General features: G+C 43.3%; 1 protein-coding gene and 1 long non-coding RNA gene across 4 annotated transcripts in view; one reads left to right on the top strand and one right to left on the bottom strand.

Moving 5' to 3' along the window:
- Positions 1-25,122, top strand: part of rbfox3a (RNA binding fox-1 homolog 3a) — a 400,829-nt gene that overhangs the window by 308,285 nt on the left and 67,422 nt on the right. The window lies entirely within an intron of this gene.
- On the bottom strand, positions 10,410-11,833 carry LOC139069997 (uncharacterized). The gene is made up of 2 exons (XR_011520660.1): positions 11,380-11,833; positions 10,410-10,650 (listed from the first exon to the last, which is right to left on the bottom strand). It is a non-coding gene; the product is annotated as an uncharacterized lncRNA (long non-coding RNA).

Raw genomic sequence — 25,122 nt, 5'->3', positions numbered from 1 at the left:
TGCTGCCGTTTACGTGTTTTATGATGACAGCAATTAACCGGCTAAGCTGTATTTCATTTTTAAGCAATGGTTGATCAATTGTCAGATCACACATAAAAAGCACTTTGGATTGCTGTTATCTGTCTCACCGAGACTACTTACGTGTGAATCTGTTATTTGTCCGTCCATCCATCCATTTTCATCCGCGTATCCGGAGTCGGGTTGCGGGGGCAGTAGCGTGACTTCCCTCTCCCCAGCCGCCAGAGCCAGCTCCTCCGGTTAAATCCCAAGGGGTTCCCCGGTCAGGTCCGGTGTTGTGCCGGTAAGAAGCCCGCTCCGACAGCTTCTGGCGTCGGAGCGGGCAGTAGAGTCGAGAGTCCCAGACCTTCTCCCCAGCTCCTCCGGCCGGGGGAATCTCAAGGGGTTCCCCGGTCAGGTCCGGTGTTGTGCCGGTAAGAAGTCCGCTCCGACAGCTTCTGGCGTTTTTAAAAAGTATCCCAGGGGCACGGTAAGGGTCGGAGATGTTTAGTCTATTTAATTTCTGACTATATAAAACGATTTCTTCAGTTTTAAAGTGTGAAGTAAACTCCGACGAAGTAAAATCCAAGCGGATCCCGTTCATGTTCATGGTTACATCCGTGTTTGTTTACCTTTTTTGCATGCCAAAATGGCGTCCACTAACTGAGAGTCACGTGGGGTCCGGAGCTCTATTGGAACACGCTTTCACGGATCCTGATGCCGTATCTCCTAACCGGGGCGGGACCAATACATCAAGGCAAGGTTCCTTGGCATTGAGTAACACCCTGATTTTATGGTTATATGCGACAAATCTGCCTATTTTTTCCAACAACTGGACACCATTTAATTCATTCTCAACAACATTCTCTGGATTTTTCCAGAGATTAAAACTACACATTGTCTCTTTAAGTCAAAGAGCTTCTTTGTTAAACTCCTTCCAAAACAGCTGACATGTTTCTTCATTACAATAAACATGACTTACATTCAGTCAACATAGAAAATGTCCCCAAATAAACCGAGTCTTAAACTTTAATAATAGATTTTGCTATTTTCAAAGAGCTCCGGGAGGAAAGAGTGGGCCTGTAGGGCAAAGCGCTATAAATATTTTAAAGAAAAGGAACCAATGTGAAGAATTGTCAACAAAAGGAAAATAAAGAAACAAACAAGCCACGTTTACTCCTTCAGCCTTTGGCAAATCAAACCCAGATCGTATGATTAGGTTTTTGTTACAGCCGTTGTTAAAAACACTTTCTTTTCGTTGGGTTGTGACGGATAAGTGCTGTGTTGGAAATATTTCCATTATATCACCAGACAAACGCCAGCTTTGTTGTTTTTCTGTCCGTTTAGCTGAACGCAACTCAGTCAGATTCAATCAGGCACAAATCAAAAAAACTTTAAACCCAATTTCATGAGCTCCAGAATATAGCTCTCAATATATTCTGTGTTTTGGTGTGAAATTATTCAGTCACTCTCTCCCCGCTGTTCAGCTGTTTTGTCCCTTAAACAGCTGATTCATAGCAGCATAACAAAGGCGGAGGGACTGATTGAAATGTTTTCTCACTTTTCTCTGCCCCGGAGGAGAATTGTAAATCACAGCTCAGTCGTTTATTTTGAAATTTCATTTGGTGTGTGAGCGAGTGCCGCCTTGTTCTTCACAGAGACTTCACAGTCAGACGGTGTGTGTGTGTGCATGTGTGTGTGTGTGTGTGTGTGTGTGTGTGTGTGTGTGTTTTTCTTAAGGCTACCCACCGTCTTACTCCACTAGACCTTTGTAAATGGAACAAAATTAAATTTGTTCCCTGTATAGAAGAATGGCACAAACGGTGCAATAGGTTTACACACCAGCAGAGGGGGTGGGGGTGGGGGTGGGGGGGGGTGGGGGGGGGGGTCCTGCCTGTGTTTTTAATGTGCTCCTACATATTTGAGCTGACGTGTCTATATGTGTGGGCCTACCTGTGAGGGATTCTTATGGTCAGTGGGCGTCTCCGTGCAGGGCTTTGCATGCAGCCCGCCGTGCGGTGCATCAATAGATGTGTGTTTACATTTTGCCAATAATGCTAAATATCCCCCAGTCATTAATGGTGAGCGTTAGCTCCGAGCGCTCCTGTCTTTTCCCCGGACCTGTGGTGTCAGTGAATTAGCATTCACGGTGCTGCTGATGTTAATATACTCCACTTCTGGAAAACAAAGCTGCAGTTGCAGATGGCCTCACCTAGCAATAATTACAAACCTTTTTTTTTCGCCATGTTTTTGTTGGAGGGTGGCAAATATCTAATGAAGCTTTTAATTAACATCAGTACTGAACATTAACTGCTGCACACCTCATAGGGGGGAGGGAATATGACACCACGGGGGAGATTTACGTGCTAATTTGCTGGAAACAAGTCTCACAAGTGTTCAGATTTGGAACTCTTCCATGTGATGGATCGCTTTCAAAAGGTTCAAATGCTCCGGCTGCAGGTCACAGCAGATAATCAAGCATTTCGGTCCATAAATGCTGCATTTGGAACTACTTCTTTCATCACTCACAAAACAAGCAGCAGATAAACACACGACAGGATGATAACCTCTAGTGGAAACGGCTTTTTTGTTTCCCAGCTAGATTATAATCTGACCGGCGCTTTTCTATTTCAAACAAATGGCACGCTAAAATGCTTAAGCAGACAGAGCCGCTTGAGTCCAATTATTTCTTTACTGCGGTATCTTAGCCAGCTGTGATTATTATGTTTATAATGTAGTGTCACTCTCACACTGTCCTTCAAGCATTCTCCTCGCTGCGGGATCCTCTCAAATGAGATGTATTACCCTGTGTGCTGAGTTAACAGAGTGGACGTACAAGTGAAAGGAGGAAAAGGGAAAAAAAGAAGCCATTAAAAGCGCTGCACCTTTTTTATCACCAGCAGCTTAATGGCAGTGGTGAAAAGCAAAGCATTATTACAGTTGTGCTCCTGCAGCCCGTTTCCTCCACTGCCAGAAGGCATGCTGTTTCTGCCGCTGCTGACAAATAGATCTCCGGGCTAACACTGAAGTTTTGTTTTTCAAAAGGTCATTATCCGTCTTCATCAGAGCAGCAGGCTCGTTGCATGGGAACCAGCTCTCAGGAAATCATTTCTCATATGAAACCGCCAGAGAAGTTTCTCCTCTGAACCTTTTATTGATCTCATTTTCTTAAATTCTTTTTATTTTATTTTATTTTTAAAGGATGCATCTGCACTGTGTGTGTGTGACTACTAAGAGGCACCCTGGGTCGCCTGCAGAAGAAAATCAATATTTGAACTATGCTGTTGAGGGTCGGCATGTATGGGTGTATAAAATTAAATGGGGCTTGAAATTGATTTCAAATTCTCCTTGAAAACTTCTGCAGGTATTCTGAAATGAAACTGAGAGCTGAAGCTGTGTCACGGAGACGGGATGACCTCCACCCAGGAGCCTTCATAACTGGTTTTGTTTCTCCAAATTAAATGAGCCCTTTGATTATTGTTATTATTTTTATTATTATTTCAAATTGCAGGGTTGGGGAACTGAAAGTGACAGTTATGATGCGTTTGGTTTTAGAGACCCGGAGTAATATAAAGTAATGGCTGCGATTCCCGGCACATCTCCACTGGCTGCTCCCTCTAAAACCGTGAAACAAACGACTGTGGGATGGACTTCAAAATAAAAAAATGGGACCTCAGTTGTAGTTCATCTCAGCTCCGTGTTGCATGAACAATAGAAGATGAGAGGGAAGAAGAAGAAGAAAAAGCACAGTGAAAGCTCCAGACTTTGTTTTCTCTTTGTCCTCACGGGCAACATAACAGGTATCCTCCTGATTACTTTGCTTCTCTTTGTAAAACGGGTGAGAACGGAGGGAAGCTCATGTAATTTAGCTCAAGTCCTCCTCCTCCTCCTCCTCCTCCTCACTTTCCCTCCACTCAGATGGAGAGTCTAAATATCACTGCTTTCTCTCACAGCAGTTTGTTAGTGGAGCACGCCTCTGTGTTTCTCTAAAATCATCTATCAAGGTGAGATCTGTGGGAAAGAGCAGCACCTCGGGCTTCCTCTCCGTGTGCTTATGAGGTTTTATTAGGTCCCACAGGACCACTGCTTTGGTGTGTATTAAAAACAAATGGAACTTACAAATTACACATTACAGCCTCCACAGGCTCGTGCATCCACCTTCCTGTGTGTGTGTGTGTGTGTGTGTGTGTGTGCGTGCGTGCGTGCGTGCGTGTGTGTGTGTGTGTGTGTGTGAGAGAGAGAGAGAGAGAGAGAGAGAGAGGACACATGTGGCCGGTAAATGAAGGAATGTGTGTGTCTGAGAGAGGTGGCGCTCTCAGCTCAGGGAGAGCTCTGCAGCCGCTGCAGGAGCGCTGCATTAGTGATGAAGGTGGAGTCAAGCATCAGCTGTCAGGATGTTTATCTTAACTGGTTTAATTAGCTTAGAGAAAAAAAAACACAAATCTAAATATGTTTTGTTTCATTTTATTTTTGATTCTATCTGATTTTCCTACTTAAATTTGACCTAAAAACAGTAAACATTTGACAGATTTAAGACATTTAAACATAAAGCCATCTTGAACGTGTTGCTGAATCAAGCAGCCAACTCATTTTCTCCTCAGTCTTGATCCTCGTCTGGATGTAAAGGGTTAGCTGAGACCCAACAGGAGAAACGGCAGCGTTGTGTTACTGATTGTTTGATTCACTGAATCTGTAGCTGGAAAAAAAACCCCAAAACAGAACATGTTTTATTTTGTTGATCTTAGTTGTGGAACGGAAACACAAGAAAATACTTAATGGAAAAAGTACTTGAGGCGATCAGCTCTGAAAGTTCAGAACAAAAGATGCTGCAGAGGTGAAGAAGAAACAGACAGTGAGCGCTTCAGTGACGCACAGCAGCCAAACAACTATTTATAGACCTAAAACAAAAAAATACAATCCAGGCCATCAGGCCTGATATGATTTAACACCCAATTCAATTTGGTATTCAGTCAAATGCATTAAAAGGGCAAATAATAGCAATAAGAAATGCAAGCTCTGTGAAATTGGCTGTTTTTAATGTTGTTTTTCTTTTCCACTTCACCGTATCTCAGATCGGACCTCCTCACAAAAACCTGAGCAGACATGTAGAGAAATGTGAACAAGGTATACATGAGAGTGTCTGTGTTAAATATTAAAACAACGGATGTGCACTTGGGTTTTGGAGGTAGTGCATTCGTCTGCAGCTCTCCAGCTGTAGTTGATGGAGAGATTGGGCAAGTGCCAGACACAAATTATGATTAAACCTTACTGGAAAAAAGTTTTCAGTGGAAAATAAGTTGTATTGATTTTATTTTCTCCAGACTGGTTTTGGAGGTTTGAGGAGTTTTTTGGGGAGGACGAAGCTGCTGCTTCATAAAAAAATCCTCCTTAAATGCATTCTTGTTTTAGACATAACAACATTATTTTACATACAGGGTTTGCAAATATAGTATAAAACATTTTTTTATGATTCCAAAGATGGTTTGAGAAGTTTCTTCTATATGGGGGCTAAATTAACCCCCCAACAACTTTCTAAGGCTCTGCTTTTTCAACAGGATTAGTACATTCCACAGAAATATGCAGTTTTGAGTACTTTTAACTGTCTTCTGCCCTCTAATGGACACTATTTAGTTCTGCTAGTGGAAAGAGTTAGCTTTTTTGTGTTGCTAATTATAAATTAAAATATAATAAGACAATAAAAGTATTGCTATTTTAACGTAAGCCCACAAAATGTTTGTTTTCTAAAAACCTGAATTTAATGAATGTTATGTCATGCCACGTTTACTCAGTAAGACCACCCCTCACATTTTCTTCCTATTTTTTTTATTTGAGGGGAAAAAAAATAATGTACAGTGATAATGTTATTGTTTAACAATATTTACATTTTATGGAATTATCTGTAATTTTTTTTAATTTTTGAGTTTGGAATATATATATATATATATTATATATATATATATATATATATATATATATATATATATATATATAATATATATATATATGTATATATAGATATAGATATATAGATATATATATAACGATTATCTAAAGGGATTTTACAGAGTTTTGAATTTTTATGCTCGCGATTGCCCCCTCAGGCCAAAAGTGTAACGGCAGCTTCAATAGTAGGCTCGTACACGCATGCTGTACGTGCACACTCCTTAACGAAAATAACAGCTGAGACAGTCCCGTGTGTGTGTGTGTGTGTGTGTGTGTGTGTGTGTGTGTGTGTGTGTGTGTGTGTGTGTGTGTGTGTGTGTGTGTGTGGCCTGGAGGACAGAGGACAGGAGAACGCGCAGCTAATTAATTAAATAATTTGGTTCTGTACCTTTCTCTTCAGCAAAGCCGACAAAGGTTTAAGATGGGCCAGTCCTCCTGCATGATCAGATCATTCCCTTCCCTTGCTTGAAAAATTGTTCCAAATTGAAAGTTGAACCCACATCTTTTTTATCTGTGAATTCAATGCCGTTCGGCGAGTCTCAAATACAAATTTGGGCATCTTACTGTAAAAAAATAAACCATTAATGTAAAAAAGAAACTAAATAAACTATGTTCACATTCAGAATCGAGGCCAGGACTCCTGCATGGGAGTTTGACGTCTTACTAGGTGAGCTAAAGCACCAATGATGTACTTTGTATCTGTACCTTTTATATCCTTGATGACAGCTGAAACAACGTTCAAAAAACGGTTCGGAGTGAAAATGGCTATTTTGTTGCTAATTTGCAGGAAACATCTAGAAGAAAGTTCTACAGAAAGTAGCTAAGGGTCCTCAGAAATGTAGCTAGCTTTGTCACTAGGCGTTAGGAACAGCGACAAAGTGGCACTGCCTCTCTCTCTGCTGCTAAAGCTACGGATAGCAAATGCTACGGGCTATGCCTGAGCGTGAACGCGCATGAAGCAGCCTGCTCGACCCGAGCATCTCTCTTTTTCTGTGATTTTACAGAAAAACAGGCAATCACAGTAAAAATGCCAGGGCTCATTCTACAGGACCAGGGCATTGCAGGAGAATGTATGAAGAAGACATTTATTATTTCTATACATGTTTTGGCTGTCCAACTTCCATAATGCCCCTTTAAAAAGACTAAAATGCACTTTACCAAGAGGTTAGCCCGGTGGTTTATGTTAAAAAGTAAAAAATAAATAAAACATTTTTTGAAGATTTTTATCCAATAGTCACATTGAATATTTTCTAAGACTTCTTTTAAGATTTCACATTCACTGTCAGCAACATCTGCTTTGAGCAGAAATAAAGAAAATGTTTATTCCAACACCAGAGAGATTCCCGTTTAAATCATCACACACAGCGGAGGCTCAACAGGGACAAGCCCCCCCCCCCCCCCCCCCCCCCCATTCATCCCTTCCTTCTAATTTAATGACTCAGAATTGTAACTCCAACATTTTTTTCATTCAGCAATAGCGAGTAATGAATAGCAATTAACGTTTTCAAAGGAGGGAGTAAAGCTTGAGAGATGTCGCTTTACACCCAGAAATGTTGGAACAGTGCAGTCGTGGGAGATACTGTCATGCTAATTTATCCGTCCAGCTGTTTTTGGTAAATAACTTTATTCTTGTTCCCCTTCTTCTCCTGCCATCAACACAAACACAAGTAATCATTCTAATATCCAACACGTTCCGGCTTCCTCAGTGAACTGTAATAAACTGTAATAAATTACTCCACACATTTCGACCAGTGATTGCTCTTTCTGGGGCCGAGCGACAAAGTGCTAATTAACTGGATATGAATGAAATTCTGGGGCAGCATCGTATCAACGGCAGGGAGACAAATGCGATTTAGTTCTGTCGCGAGCGAGTAGAAAATTGCTGTGTAAATCGGAGGTTGTTGCTGCAGAGCGGTTTGCTGTGTGCTTACATTTCATGGGTGAGAATCCAATCTCACAGAACAGCATGTGCGGACTGCCCTCTCTGATACACTCCACCGTCCTCCACCTACTCTATGATAGCTCTCTAAAAGTTCCCCCAAATCTCCTCACGCACACACACACACACACACACACACACACACACACACACACACACACTGGTATGAGAAACACAAACACATATTTCACAGGGTAAACGCTATTGTGCAGCTGCTGAGGCACAGATGTAAGCTTGGCAGTTTGACTCATCTTCCAATTTACCAAATTCCCCCGACACTTGATTCCACGCGACGTAAACAGAGCAGATTCTAATTGTCACAATTGTTCTCTGTTTTTTTAAACGTATTTCCTCGGTGCTTTTACCTGCATGCAGAGGGTACTTGAGTGAGAATAATACCACCTCCTCCTCCCTCAGTCTCGCTGCTTGTCCGTTTTCGCCTCTTTGCACTTTTTCATCTGTAGCTGCACTGGCCGTTTTTATCTATGGGTGCGGGCAGTTCGGGAGAGAATTACGGTGACAGAGCCATGGAAATGATAGGCCGGCAGTGAGATATCTCTGCCTCATAAATTCTACATTGCTCAAGATAATTTACGAGGGAGTTTGTGTGCGTAAGACAGACAGTGCTCCACGGTATCCATCCACTCCACAGCCTCCATTCACTTCAGCCCTGCGAGTGCAGTCGATTTATCGAATTTATTTCCACATTCCTTTCTTGGGTTTCCAAAGCATCACTTTGAATGATTATGATAATTTTTTCCCTCACCTTTTATTTTTTGCTCTGACTATGCCCGGCTGTTATTTGTTCTGTCAGGATTATTACAGATAAAAGAGCAGACTAATAGATCTTGCGTGCCGTGTCTGCAGCTTTACGATTGAGAGGCCTTCACTGTGAGGTATTCTGCCATCAGGAAAGGTCATCAGCTCCCCTGATTGTGAGCTATGTGTACCGGGGCAGGCCAAAAGGCAACAGGGTTCTGGGATCAGAAGTCATTCTTCATGCATATTTCTCTTTGGGCTTTCTGAATGCACAAAACCAAAATACTTGTATCCCATTATCCTGCAGAAACCACCAGCTGAGAACCACGTCTCTCAGGGTTTTAGTTTACTTCTGAACTTTTTAGAGTATATATATATATTTTTTTGCTAGTTTATTTTCTGGAACATTGAGGACTTCGTGTTGGTGTTTACTCTGCACACATCAGTACGTGTGCAGAACAAGCTTCTCTTCATAGTTCCCTCAAAATGCTGTTTTCTGCTCCATGTTTTAGGCTTGATCCGACAGCAAGAACAGCAGACCATGTTTCACCACGAAGGATCAAATGGCCACTAAAAAAGGGTCTTTAAAATTTCAGAACTGTTCAGGTGAAGCTTCTTTTTACGATTTTACATCGTGTACAATAACGTGCAGGAACGTCCCCTTAGGACTAGTTCCCCCTTATATTTATCATATCTTAATTAAACTGTGGGATAAATGCACACTTATTAAAGTTAAGATGGGAATTTTCTGTTATATCATTTTCCGTATTTTTAATTCTTACTGTATTCTCCTACTTGAGAGTTTCCCTCGTGGCCCAACACTCCAAAATCCCTGAATCTAATTAGTTATAAAGACCATCTTGTTTTTTTATTCTTCTCAAAGTCCTTCTCTATCCAACACGCTTGTTGTGTGTTAAATAACAACTTCAAACTTGATCTTTTTGGGACAATTTCAGATTTATTTTCCTTTAGTTGACCCAAACGTGTTGCTCCTCTGATCTTCTGAAAGGAAAAGCTAAATCCTTATCCTCTTGGCATGACAACTGAAATGAGTATGGAGCATTTTCTCTCCTGTTAGTATTGAGTTTATCATTTGGGTGCCATGACGAGCGTATAGTTTCTAAAAAATAAAGAATAAAAAGGACTGAAGCAGTGTCATCGTGTCTTATGGTAGCGAGACAAGAAAAGCTGTTAATCAGGCTGAAGTGCTGCTTCAATGTAGGATTTCTAAACTGTTGAAGTTCAAGGCAAAAGACTCCAGAAGAACTTGCAGATCATCTTTTCTGGGCAGCTCATTAAGATGCTTCTTTAAATTCACACCAAAGTTTGGCCAGACTTTAAGATTTTCAACAAAACTGACCAAAACTAAATGAATTATTGTAAATGTTTGAAAACAATGTCCGTGGGAAAGTTGGAAACGTCTCATGAATAAATATCTAAAGAGAAGCGGACCCGCCCTGCATGGTACGTTGTGTTGACCAGATCTGAATTCCCTTGTTGATTTTGAGCAGCAGAATTTGGGCCGTTAGCAGCAGATGTCCAGCTCTGATTGAGGATTTCAGGCTGTTATTTGACTGTCCTGACCGCTAACATGGTCCTTCAGCATCACTGTCCTGTAGGGCTGCAACTAACGATTATTTTCATAATCGATTAATCTGTCGATTATTTTTTCGATTAATCGATTAATCGGTTTGTTATTGTTTAGCTATTTAACCTATACAAGTGATGGATGCATTTCAGTTAAGAACAAAAAAACATAAGAGAATTGTGCAGTTGACTGCAATCTATTTTATTGCACATGAACACAGTCAGCAGTATAAAATGAGCTAAACAGTGCAAAATATCAGTCCAGAATAATTTTTAGCATTAGCTGGAAGCCTGCTCCTTCCACCATGGATAGTGGCCTCATGTCTTTTACCAGCATGTTTAGAATAGAGTTTGTAAGTGGTATGAATTGCTGGGGGGTGAGTGTCTTCTTCCCCATGTAGTTGTCCATCGTTGCTTGTTTTTTTCTGCATAAGAAACACAAATAGACTGAAATAAGTACACATATAAAATAAAGCAGCACACACACTACAACACTAAATCAATATTATATTATTTGAATTAATTAACAATATACAGTGATCATTTATTTTGAGGGTTACGTTCTACAAAATAGCCCGCAACAGGAGATATTCAGAAAAAAAGTAAAACATTTTTACTATTAAAAAGCTCTAAGTAAGAAGCTCATGAGGTTTTTACTTTGAGTCGGGAGTGTTTAAATTAGCCAGAGAAATGTGAAAAATGTTTATTTTGTGTAATACTGTTTAAGAAACATGATAAAAATGTGTTGTGAGGCGTTTTACAGCGTTAGATAGTAAAACAGCCTTTTAATAGTAAAAAAATGACTTTTTCTGAATTTCTCCTGTATTTAAAAATTGAAAGTGTACAACTATGCCGCGTTATATTCACCTGGACACAGCTTGTCTGTATATTTTTCTCCGCGGAGTTGTCCTTTTTTGAATGAGGAACATAGTTATGGGTTTGTGCCGTTTTTCTCTTAACGAGAACATTCTTATAAACAGACGTGCTAAATTTGGCAAGCGCATGATACACAACACGGAGGAGATTCACGATTGCATCTAGTCAATCAGAAGTAGAACACCGCAGACTGACGCGGCAAAAAAACATGTTTAACATCCACTATAACGAACTCAGCTAAAACACTAAGTCCAGCTTGTTTATTTTCTGTTACTTACCGGGCTGGCTCTTCCAAATGACGGCTCACTTGACCGCGGTGCTCTTCCTCTGCTGCATCAGCCCCCACATGCTTTCGTCTCAAATGTGCTCCCATACTCGTGAGGTTTTTGTCCGGGGTTTCTCTTCAGTTTTGTCGCTTCTATTTTTCTTCCGTATTTCCTCTTGTTCCGCCATCTCTCACAGCAAGATGAGCGTCAGTAACGTGATACGTCATGAAAACCGAGGGCACCCATTGGCTCATTTCTTCTTCTACGGCTCCACTGGTAGATCAGTGGCTCATTACTGCCACACACTGGCGGCAAATTTAACAGCTTGTAACCGATGTCAGATTGTGGTAAAAAATAGACTTTATGCGGTAAAATATGATTATTAAACAACTAATCGATGACTAAAAAAGTTGTTAACTATTTTAATAATCGATTATAATCGATTAAATCGATTAGTTGTTTCAGCTCTACTGTCCTGCCATCCTCCGCCGGGCCGCTTTACAAAATGGATGCTTTAGCAGAAAGAAATGCTCCTTCAGGGACCGGGGCAGAGTCCAGTGGGTGCACTGCGGTACTTCTTGAGGAATCACTCACTTGATGTTCATGTAAACCAGTTGCTCAGCGGTGTAGAAGCTGTGCGGGAGTCGTGTGTCTGTGTTGGTGGAATACTCTGCAGGGTTTCCAATCTGCAGCGGTATTCCCAACACGACTCTGATGTCAGCGCACCTGCTCATTGCCGTGGCATACCTGTGTCGTTTTAACTAGACAGGATGCACAATGGAAGCAGACAAGGCTCTTTCACAGGGGAGTTAATCTAATCTACTCGCACTCAGCTTGGACATTGGCTGTCACTGACATGCCTGCGTCGTCTCCAATAAAACAGGTGAAGGCAGAGCACGTCGGCTGCAGCTCTGCAGGTAACTGGGGCCGGCACTCTGCTGGGCTTTCATGTTAACCCTCCCCTGGTTCCAGCCCATCATTATACATGAGCGTTCATTCTCAATTTGGGCTCCTCTTCAAATTGTTTTTTTTTTTTTTTGCTGTCGTCTTGTTTCTGAGAGGCAGCCATGATGCCGCTGACAGCAGAGGCTTCCAAAAATATGTACCCGCTCATGGATACAGGCTAGATTTGTCAGGCGTTTGGAGACTTAAACATCCACCACCAGGCTGATGTTAACACACCTTCTGTTTCTTCTTCTCCTGTCTCGCCGCCTGCAGGAGTGTGTGTGTGTGTGTGTGTGTGCACGTGCGCGCGTGCGTGCGTGAGTGTGTGTGTGTGTGTGTGTGTGCATGCGTGCGTGTGTGCGTGCGTGCGTGTGTGTGTGTGTGTGTGTGTGTGTGTGCGCATGCATGCACAGGTGACGAGATGGTGATTCAAGTGCTCAGCAGCAGGTTATTTCCTCTGAACCGGGGCCCTTATTTAATGGTAATTGTAGCAATTAGCATGTGAATTAGGTAAGAATTGGATAATAGAACTAAGATAAATATTGATGTTAATTCACATTGGAGGAATAGTGTTTATGTGTGTGTGGGAGCAGGAGGGGGGCTGCACAAATTCTCATAAATTTATCCCGGACTCTCATTAGCATGCATTAGCGCCAGAGCAATTATGACCTCAGGGAAAAAAGGAAAAAGAAACATCAGTGTTGCTGATGTTGAAAATAAATCAGTTACTTTTCGACTCTGTCGTATCAGGAGAAAATGGATCCGAGTCAGAAGTATTTCCAACTTTCTTTCCTCGGCTCTCTTTGCTTTGGTGTGTGAAGCTGTAACCAGCTGTTAGGAAGGTTAAATGGCATCCATCATGTGTGTGACAGCTGACCCGAGGATGAGGCTTTTCATTCTGACTTTGTAATAACTTCGCACACAAAATGAGACAGACGACCTTGCTGGGTCTATTCCGTAGGCTCCCCGAAGCTCCTCCATCGCAGGTGTAGAACAGGTGATGGGACTGTGTCATGATCTCCACCAAGACGCAGGGCGGTAGTTCTCTTGCTCGATAGGTGGAGAAGGGAGATGGAGACGACTGGTGGCCAGAACAGGCGGGGGGTGGGTGGGGGGTGGGGGGTGGGTGGGAGAAGAACCAAAGATAGGTGATGTCAGGAGAAAAATGGGGTCTGTTGCAACTGAGCAGTTGTTGGGATGGAAGTAAAAAAAAAAAGTACTCCGAGAAGATGGCTGCCATCTCTACCCGTCTGACGCATCGTGAAAACATGACCAACCACTTGAAAACCAATGTTTGCCCTTTTCCAAACCCCCCTTCTCCACCCTGTCTGCTGTTTTTGAAAGAAAAATGTGTATGAGAGAGAGAGAGAGGGAGAGGGAGAGAGAGAGAGAGAGAGAGAGAGAGAGAGAGAGAGAGAGAGAGAGAGAGAGAGAGAGAGAGAGAGAGAGAAAGCAGAGGAAAGAGTGCAGTGCTAGGGGCGGGTGGTGGAGAAAACCTCATTTCTTCCGGCGTGCTGCAGCGAGTGGGTTATTGAGGTGGCTGTAATTTGATAAGGAGAGGAAACTCAATGGACTGTGAGCAAGTCAGCAGTTTGATGCCAGTCACATTTCTGATGTGATGTGGAGGTGGCGGTGGTGATACTGAAAGGAGGAGGAAGCAGGAGGGAGAGGCTGCAGGGGGGGAGAAGGGTTCCCTGACACCAGTTCCTCCACTAAAGGAGAGAAGAAAGGAGGAGCAACCCTGATCCTCCGTAGGTCCAATTGTCTCTGAGTCGGATGCACATTCCCAGGCAGATGGCCCACATACACGGGTCTGATCGGTCTAATCTGCAGATCTCCCAGCAGAACCCCGCCAAACCCCTTCCTCCTTTTATTTCAAATGCTCACGCCTTTATCCCCACCTTTCTCTGCGTGCTCTGAATTTTCACTTTCATCACAAAGTCACTTTTTGTTGTTGTGGCTGTTTCTCACTGGCTAGATAAGAGACACAAGTGTGATCAGCGGAACCTTTGAAGTTCCCATAAATAATCGGGCAGCGTGGCCCGCTCCGGAGCCCTCAGCTTCCAGTTCAGATCAAAGATTAGCCTCACGTCGGTCTCAGCCCTGGAATAAAGCACTTTATTGGATTCCAAAAGCTGGGCAGGCAGCCCCCTTCCTCTCTCACCGAAGGTCCCTCGTCAGACACAAGGCCCAAAGACTTTCACACGCAGCCTATTGAGCTGTTTGTACTCCCAGGATCCACAAGAAAGAGAAAACAAGAAAGCCTGAACACTGCTGACTTTTTAATCAACACCGCGTTCAGAGGCAATCAGCAACCATGGCCTGATGTCTGAGAAATCTCTTTGTGAGGAAAAAGTGGGACAGGAGGATTTTTAAAGTTACTGTTAAACAGGCTGTAAAATGCTCCCTCAGACCGGCGGGCTTTTTGCAAGCAGTCAGGGTTGTTCACACATGAGCAGGCTCTCTCATCTGGCTGAGGGCGAAGTCAATCTGCGGCCCGGTGTACGAGAATGGCAGTCCACCACTCAAAGGTCGGCGCTGGCCTTCTCTGGCTTCTGGTCACACATCTATCTGACGCGTAGCTGAACTTCACCCTGGGTTAGAAAACTGGCCCGAGCTGATTCTCCCGTGCCGACTGTAATGAGCGCCGCTGGCGTCTGGCTTTCTGAGGAACCGAAGGGTAAGCTGGTCTGTTGTTGGCCGGGTGAAGACGAGGCTCACTCGGCCTTTTGTGAGGGATGAAAAACGATGTCCTCCTGAACGGTGGGGGCTGCACAACACCTCCAGTCCCCCAGAAGAGTAGAATTATTGTCTCTTATGCGCCTCCTTCTTGCAACAATTCAATAAGTGTCCTGTACCACTCAACTCCAAGAATTATTGTCGAGACTTTACGGGTCTGCAGGAGCATCAACAACGGTGTGTAAAACATTAACAGGCCATTCTCCACCACCGCAGCTCTCCTTGCATTGCACATTTTTGACAATAGGTAATACTCAAATCGCTCTTGCAGAGCCTAAATCCCCATAAAAACACATCTCATCATGGCAGCTGTATTCTCTGGGGATCTGATGTTCGTGTCATGAAAAACCACGCTGTGCAGCACACTGAGGCACCCACGCACAGATTAGGCTGGTCACACCGGCTCCTTCTCAGTTGTTTTTAACATTTCTTCTCTTCTTTATTTTGTTTTATTTATTTATTTTTGAAGGGAATAGACTTCGTAAACAGTGGATTGTTCAGAGGGGAGGGGTTTGATGAGCTACAGAACACGTGACGGTCATAAAAGAAATCATTATTGTCAGATGAAAATTGTTTCAACCCGCGAAGCCTTTGGGTTCTGTGCAGCGAAGAGCTGACTGAGCCAAAGATGAGATGAAAAATAGTTCTGTCAGCAGACACTTTCTCCTCACATCACCCCATTGCTCTCCTAATTGATAAATGATGTCCGTTCATTTCATCAAGGTCAGCGTACAATTAAAACTTTCACGATTTATCAGCCGAAGAGCAGAAACCAAAATCAGCAGGGATTGCGGGCAACAAGGCTTGATGTGTGATGACTCGAACATGTAGCGCTGATGCGGGCTTTGACCTGAGCAGCTCGCCGAGGATGTGCTGCCCCCGCTGCTCCTGACGAGTTGTCAGACATGCAGGATGCATCCCCGTCGCACATCTTCGGCAGCCGGTCCATATTCCGATATATGCTAATGTTTGTGCCACTCTGGCTTTTTGTTTCCCGCATCAGCAAGATGTGAGGAGACGTTAGTTTAGAGTTTCAATTAGACTTTAACCGACTGAAACGCTCAGACTCCTCTGAGGAATTTAGAGATGGTGTTGATAGAGACCTTTATGTAATAACCCTTCCATCGTGTACTCAGAGTCATTAATTCACCCCTCACCCCCAAGAAAACACAATGACCAATGTTACCGAAATAAAATTCCATTCATTTATATTATGACTTCAAACAAACAACGAACATGAGTTAAACAGTTATTACGACTCAATGTGGTGAACACCAGAACAGTTACCCTTTTAATACCTGAAATTTTAATTGTAATGATAACTCTAGTGTTAAAGTGACAGTGTGTAGTTTCCTGGTTCTAGGGGGCAGTACTTACGTTTCTGAGTAAATTTAAACCATATTTCTGTGAATGTCGCTATTTTAAAACACATTAAAGTAAATGTTGTTACCTGTGGAGCAGAAAGCATGCCACCTCGACGTGACCCCTCAGACTTTGATGGTCATTCAGGTAGCGAACGCGGTGCTGATGCTAGTTTTCTGGCAGTGTAGGTGGCATATCTACTCCGGTCCGGTGTCGGTACAAGATCTGCTCGGGTGCAAGATCGGCTCGGGGTCCTTCGACTGCCGATGATGTCAAAGTACGCCAAACCCACTCGGACAAAATACGCTACACATCTATACTGTTGGAAAGAATTTAGCAGTTTTGTTTGTGTTTATAATGGTATTTGTAAAATAAAACACTATATTTTATTCATAATGTTGAACTCCTCTTTGAGCACACCCCTTGAAGGTATTAGCAACACCTGTGAAATTGTATTTGCAGGAAAGAAGTGTGTCCCGTTTATTGAAGTATTTTGTGTTTAGAGTTTTTGACGTCTTGTCCATGCGTAGTTCAGGTACGTTCATAGCTGCTAGCCAAAACTCTGGAGTTAAAAGTTTTCTGGCTTTACTAAAATACCTGTCTGTACTTATTTGATTGATGGTACTTTTACTTTCTATTAGACTCCAAATGTAATCATTTGGCACGTTTCTAATTCATAATTTGTAAGAACGTAATCGGTGATATTAACATTAGCATTCCTATGGGTTTTTCCATGTATATTAGCATTGCGCTAACCACTCGCTGCCAAATTGTAGCCTTTGCGATTAGAAAATCTCCTTTTGTCACATCGCAATTTAATTGCACATGCAGTTAATCGTTCAGCCCTAATATACATCCAGCTCTAAGCTAAAAGTGTTTTTTCAAAGAGGTAATGATGGATTTCTTTGTAAAGGTTGTCCATCTTTCCAACAGGAAGATTTGCCTGGACCAACCTAACGTGATAACAACGTAACGTGTTTACGTAATTCCGTAAGGTTCATGTTCAGCCAATCAACTACTTTGACGTCATCGGCAGTCGACGGACCCCGAGCCGATCTTGCACCCGAGCAGATCTTGTACCGACACCGGCACTCGCCGATGATGTCACACTACGGCAACACCACCCGGCATCTCCTTTTTGATGCTGTTTTTTTAATGGATGTTTTTTGAGAAGATGATTCTTATTACATTTAAATCATGATTCTTATTACCTAAGCATTTTCTTGATAACTGTAATGTGTTAATAAAACACCATATTGTCTTTGTTTTGTTTAAAGATCGTTAAACTATAAAAAGCCAACATCACTGTGCCAGAAAGGACAACAGCAATTACATTTACACAATTAGCATCCCTTTCCATTTATGTAAATTGGGAATTATTCTATATAATTCATTAGTTCTTACGTAAATAAATCTATTCATACATTGAAAATGTTGTATTCGTGTAACTTGTTCTATAAAATTATTTTAAAACTGACCCGTTTCATCAGAATCAGAGCTGCTCAGGGTCTCCGTTAATCATCTGATATTTTTTATATTTGTGTATTTTATTTCCTTTGGCAATGTAAACATATTTTCCCCCCCAAATTTTTTATTATTATTTTTGTTTACTGCAGGACTACAACCACAAGGACTATAATTGGAAATTTGTCAACGTGGTAATGTAAGTCCTCCGCCAAAGGGCAGCTGACATGTAGAGGCATGTAGAGGACTGGATGTAGCAGGTTTCTGATGAAGGTTCTAATCCCTATACCGCATCTGGATGCTTTAACCATTTAAACCTGGGGGTACCCAGTGCTTGGTTAATTCACACTTATTCACTAATATATACAAACTGCATACATATGTAATGGCAGCTCATCTAAACAATCGAAGGTACATTTTCTCTCTCTTTAACACCCAATGCCAACAATAAGCAACAATTTGTCGCTAAGTGAAACAAACAGCTGTAAAAACATGCTAACTACCCCGATGGAGAAAAACACATTAGCGACCACGCAATATGATCCTATCCACATTAGCAGTCGTTTAAATTACATCCCAGGCTCTCTTCTTTCTAACAATGTACTCTACATGTAAAACTCACACAGCAAACCGCCAACAAAGCCCAGAAATAAAAGCTTATTTCGTGATGTCCAAGTGTAAACTCAGTCCTACCTTTGCTGACTTATGGTTATAATCAGTGTTACAGTAAAAATATTCACTTTTTAATCACAATCTTTATTTTAAATGTATTTGAAAACTAAAAGTGAGAAATTATTTAAAATAGTTAAATGTTCTAATTTAATGGGGCGACGGTGGCACAGGAGTTAAGTGCTCGACCCGTAATCAGAAGGTTGCAGGTTCGAGCCCCGCTCAGGCTGTCACTGTCGTTGTGTCCTTGGGCAAGACACTTAACCCACGTTGCCTGCTGGTGGTGGTCGGAGGGACCGGTGGCGCCAGTGCTCGGCAGCCTCGCCTCTGTCAGTGCGCCCCAGGGCAGCTGTGGCTACATTGTAGCTCGTGAATGGGTGAATGACTGATTGTGTTGTAAAGCACCTTGAGGGGTTCCAGGACTCCAAGGCACTACACATACAGGCCCTTTACCATTTATTTAATTTCTTTCTGGTATTTTGATAAATACCAACACAGTTTTGGGAATTGTGAGATGCAGTGACCTCTAGTGATAACTTCCAGGCTAAAGTTACCATCAGGGGTAGGGAACCCTGGTCCTGGAGAGCCACTATCCAGCACGTTTTAGCGGTCGCCCTGCTTCAACAAAGTTGAATCACCTATTCAACTGCTCATCAGGCTCTGCAGAAGCCTTTTAATCACCTGCTGGTTAAAATCAGGTGTTTTAAGGCAGGGCAACCTCTAAAATGTGCTGGATAGTGGCTCTCCAGGACCAGGGTTCCCTACCCGTGCCGTAGATCAACATTTATTGATGTATAAATGATTAAAAATGTAAAATCATCACCATCCAACACCGATAGATCAGATTCAAACAGATTTATATCTGGAAGTCGATCGTTAAAGCTTGTTACTGCAGGATGGAGTTCACGTCTTTGGGAAAATTGACCAAAAAAAAATACAACTGAAATTTTCTGTTTAAACTTTAAATCATCAAGATCAATTTTGTTCTCAAAGTTCCCCTTATTAGATTTGACCTTCAGCAATGTTTAATTGGAAAATATCAACACATTAGGGGGAAAAATAGTTAAAAGAGCTAAAAGTTGAGAAAGACAGGTTCTTACAAATAAAGTTGGTTTCAAAAGATAAAACAAAAATTTGGCTTCCACAGTGATTTCTGCCATTAAATGTCTATAAATAAAAAAGATCATTTAATTATGACTCAAAATAAGAATTTGACTAGAAAGATGAAAGAAAATAATATAAATTAAATCTTTATGATGATTTTAAAAGAGAAATAGAAGCACATACGGGTTGTGTCCTACCGAGGCAGGTTTCCTAAGTATCACGTCCTAATCTCACAAATGAAAAGAAGCATGTGTGTTTCATGATTGCCTGTGAGATAAAACATACCTGCTGTAACATGAATTCAAAGATTCTGGCAGCTGTGAGATGAGAAAAGCTGCAGTCTCAGGCCAATACAGGCTGCAGCTCCAGCCTCTGGTGATGCTGCTGCGGCTGCTTTTGGGTGATTTTCATTTTCAGAATCTGCATTACCTTAGCATATGAATTAAAAAGGTCATTACAAAGTCTCTTTTTTGAGGTCTGTGTGATAAATAATATATATAAGCTTTTGCAAGATATGCTCTTTCAAGTCCCATCTGCGGATCTTTTCTTAATATATGCGCTACATTACTGTGCATGCACATCCTTTGGTGCACATCCCCCATGCATACTGGAGATGTATGTTAATGACTTTAATGGGCTGTTCTGTTTCCATTTAATCAGAATCTAAGTTCTGGGATGCAGCTGTGAGCTCGGTGGTGTTGGGAAATCGTGTTCAGGCCCAGCTGAAAGCCGCTGCCGCCGGCTTCTAAACCTGCTCTCCCTGCATCCCACAGACAAGACTTAGACGGCTGCTTGATTGCACTCAGCGAGTGTGTGTGGAAGGAGAAGTGTCAGGTGAAGTTTAATGTTGGTAAGGGAGAAATCTCAGTGTGAGAGAATGAAATGTGAGAGGCGTGCCTGATGTGCGGTGGCTGAAGTCCTACTGTGTTCACCTCAGATGCTTCCGCCAGGCTCGGCGAATGTTTGTCGACGGGATTCAGAGTGTTCCTCCACTTTTCTCCATATGTGCGTGTGTGTGTGTGCTCTGGGTTTATGGGCTGAAAAAAGAACAAAAGAGATAAATGCGTTTCAATGATATCCTATCAACTGTAATGAGTTTCATCAAATTTCAGTGTTTACTTCAGTTCGTCTCTCTTTTCTCCTCCCTGCCTTCCTTCTATCCTCCCTGCGGTGTTTTGTTGGCTTTCCCTCCCCAGCGCAGAGCAGCCCATCTCACTGAACCTGATACTGAGATTTGTGCAGCTAATTCCCTGCACTCACACAGCTCAGTGTGGTGTCATAATTGGCACACCATTGATTTATGTCTCCTCTTGCAGCGCCCTGAATGGCTGATGAGTCGAGCTTCCTGTCATAATAGGCCTTGTCCAGGCCTCTTGCCGCTCGGCTGCTCACCACACTCCTTCCTGCCCTCCGCTATTTGTTGTGGCTGAAACCCGGGTGAAACTATGTTCATTTCCCTTTTACATGGGGACAACACGGGACCTGCACCCATATATTACCCCACAGTTAATAACATTCTGTACATTTTGTATCTTTAATGGGATTTGAAACCACATACGTCTACATTGCCCGAGCTTTTTTAGCCAGTAATTACATTGCAGTTGTCTAGTAACGTGATGCAGCACTACACTAGAGGTTAATGGTTTGAGCGCCATTATTTCCTTTAAAAACGAGAATCTTTATCAGGCTCACCCATGCTAAAACTGGAGAGTGATGCGCTCTTTCTCAGGTGAGCAGCAGGAGACTGTGACGCCTGCCAGGAGCTGGCTTCTCCCCGGGGGCTTTTGTAATCTTGTTGTCCCACAGTGGGGAATGCAGAGAGGAGGTGGAAATGAGGGCTGCAGCCCTGAGAAGCTCCAGGCCACGCTTGGAACATTCTGCACCACCTTCCCAACCAACTCCGCACTCCCAAAATTCTATAAGTAAGCAGTAAAGGTGCACAAGTCATCACAATCCCTTCTCGTGGGCTCTGCCTTCATTGATTTGTTTGTTAGATCCAACGAGAAAAAATAAGAAATGCGCCTGACGAAATAGAGTTGTCCATTCTTTCTGGCATGCATTTGGGATTTCTTTTTTTTTTTTTACATACAGTTGTAGTTTTGTGCATTCCCCGATTTTATATTTGTATGTAAACAAACCAAACAACCCATAATAAACCAATGTTGGTAGAGAGATGAATGAGGAAGATAAGAATAGCAAGAGATTCTGTCCTGTGTTTTACTTTTGTCTTCTTACTTGCATGGCATTAAAGTTTCAGTTGGCTGGCTCTAGGAAATCAGATACCATCACAAAGGCACCAGATACATGGAGATAAGACAGTGGAAGGCAGGAGAGCGCATGAGCGACAGAGCTGAGTCAAGGGTCGCCCAGGTTACGAGTGGTGAGTTGGAGTGCGAGCAAAGCTAAGATCAGTGGAGTGCTGTAGCCGCGGGCGCAGTCCTGCCTCTCCAGACTCGCTGCGTTCACAGAGCTGCCGATCGGACAGGCGGGGCCCGGCCAGATGAGCTGACAGGCAGGAGTCAGCGCATCCACGGGAGGCTGTGTGTGTGAGAGAGCGGCACGTGGATGGGGGTGGAATAAAACGGCGAGGAAAGGAGTAAGGAGTGGCAGGAAGGCAGGCAGAAAAACCCCAGACCTTGTGTTTCTAAAGCCCAGCTCATACATTGCTAATGCCTGGAGTAATATGGGTCTCATTCATAATGGATAAAGCCTTGGCCCCTGCTTGCAAAGTATATCATGCGCACTGTAAAGAGGTTAAAGATTGGGTTATGTTTGCCGGGAATGTGGCGACCACTTCTGGCCCGAGCATTAGTGTTGAATGTGAAATGCAGGGAGGGGCCACTGCAGTGCTGGCCTGGGGGGTTCAAACAGTTTGAGGTGAGTGTGTTGACAATGACTCAGCCCACCATCAATGCAGCTCTGGGCTCACATCTGGGTTTCAGCCCGATCCCTGCTGTAACACTAGTAGAAATGAGACAGAGGGGTGGTAGAGGGTGAGCTGCACCTCCTCCTGTCATTAACTCAGAGCTTGTGTTGCACAGGTCTCAGACCAGTCAGGTGGTCCACTTGCTGTCACACAGCTGTCCCACAGGACGCCTTTAATCTTCAACCCAATCGACAGCTGAGAAAATTAAAAATGAAAAGTTGACCCATCGACCTGAAGCTCTCCATGCATGAACACAGCTTTGTTCTGGACCAAGCATGGTGCAAATCAGTGAAAACATTTCCTTTTTTGCCGTTTTCCCACTGCTACTGAGGTGACTGTGCACATAAATCAGCGGTCCGGCTTGGCCCCATTACAGAGCACTTTTTCCGCCACCATCCAGCCTCCTTTTCCTCCGCTCTGCTGCCTAAACAATGCATGAACCTCTCAAAGAGGAAAAATGCGGTACCACTTAGCTAATGAATATTTTATAGTGTGTAAAACTATGTTCAGCTTCTCTTCAGCTTGGCCCGTTTTGCTGCTGCTCCACCCCTTCCTGCCAATGCCGGTTGTTTCTCCTGTGGGGTCAAAGATCACGGAAATTCTTCCAAGACGAAACGTTGCTCCTTTAAGTAGCATTCCAATTGGTTTCCCTGATAAGGCAGAGTGCTTTGGTGCATTGAATGTGTTGTAATTTCATTTCATGTAATTGAATCAAGCCCCTGAAGTCTCTTGTCAGATTACATGCAGTACAGTGGAGTCCAAACGAGGGGAGGCAGGACTGTAAAGAGTCCAATAAAAACCAAGAGACCTTATGAGAATAATGCATCACAGAGCTGCAGCTGTGGCTTCTGTTGTGCCCACAAGTCCGCCTGGCCACATTCTGTGGTCCCATCATTCTGAGGTAATCATCCAGAAGTTGTCTTAATGCTCTACGCTTCTGTCAGGGATCACCGAGCATTCCTCTTAGGTCGCCGGCCTTTGGGTTAATGATCTGACTACGGCGCCGAGGCTTTCAGTATCAGATGTCCATTTGGGAGGGATTGAGACACATGATCCCGTGTTCTTCTTCACACCTCTGTTTTCGTTGCTTCCACCCTTCTCCCACATGGCACAAACTGCTAACACAGAAAAACTTTCTTCTCCTCTGCAGCTTACCCACACACCTCACCTCTTTGGCCTCCATTTCCGCTCCCATCCCCATCTCTCCAATTCCCTTCTTTCTCTGACTTTTTCCCCCCTCCCATCTCTTTCTTTCAATTTCTCCCTCCCCCCTCTTCCTCCCCCCTCCCTCCCCACCTCTCTCTGTGCTGATCGATATTTGGGGCTGAATTGGCTGAAAGGGGAAAAGAGGCCTGTAAAATTGAGGAGACAGGCTGTTGGAGGGCAGCCAGCCTATCTCCCTGGCGTGTTTATGCTTCAGGAATGATTCCCAATACCAGATAACCTGCAGTAACGTCAGCATGTGTCTGTCTTGAGGGATGGCCATGATCCGCCAATTTCTAATTATCGGCCAGCCGAGCACTTATCTGAACATTATTTATTGTTATTAAAAATCTCACTTGCATTGCAAATAAGGCTGCTTTTCATGCTCCATCGATGAAGGAATCCGGTCTTATATAAGGCGGGAGTCTGGTCTGTTCGCTGTGGTGCTCTCCATCTCTCTGTATGTGCACAAAGGGGCCCCTTGGGGAGTTTGTCTTCCTCTATTTGTGTTTGTCAGGGGATTTTTTGTGGCAAACACACACTTCATCACTTTGACATTGATTAAAAATACATGGCCCTATTCTCGAGGACAGTCGGTGCACAAATCAGCACAGCGTTCGGATCGGCCCTGGCTGTCCAGAGCTCTCCGGCGCCTTCTCCTCCGGTCTCAACATCCAGGTCTCTGCTCGTTTAATTGCAGTGCTGCTCTGGGCAGCGTAACGGCAGCTCGTGGGGCTGTGGGTGCACATCCATTCGTCAACATGCTCCACCATGGCCGACTGCTCACACACACGCGCACACGCACACACACACACAGAGCCAAGTTTAAGACAGTACTCTGTGTGATCATTATTTTAAAAGCAATCAGAGAACGACGTCTGTGATGAGAATCTTTTCCTTTTGCATACTGCGTTAGAGCGGTTTCTCCCCGAGCTAACACACACACACACACACACACACACACACACACACACACACACACACACACACACACACCCATGTGTTCCATTTCAAATGAACTCCTGCCTCTTTATTGTTCTGACAGTTGTTTTGGTGCTTTGTTGCTTCGCCTTTTTCCAGTCTCTGCCTCCTCCTTGTCCCTTCCTCAGCTCTCTCCATTTGGTCCCAGAGTGGCTCTCTTGTTTCCTTTGGCTCATGTGTTAAGTGGTAGATAAACCACAGTTAGTCTGTGTGGAAGTCTCTTCAGTGGGGGCGATGTTACATGAGCTGGAGCAGCTGTCTGAGCGTCGCAGAAACTTTTATGCTTCAGTGTGTTTGCAAGCAGAAATATAAACTTGCGCTTTGTTCACCGTTGCATTTTAGTGTACCCACATCCTCCCTCA

Source organism: Nothobranchius furzeri, chromosome 5 (assembly GCF_043380555.1).
Source record: "Nothobranchius furzeri strain GRZ-AD chromosome 5, NfurGRZ-RIMD1, whole genome shotgun sequence".
In the NCBI taxonomy this organism is placed as follows: domain Eukaryota; kingdom Metazoa; phylum Chordata; class Actinopteri; order Cyprinodontiformes; family Nothobranchiidae; genus Nothobranchius; species Nothobranchius furzeri.
This window is presented reverse-complemented; position numbering and strand designations above follow the sequence as displayed.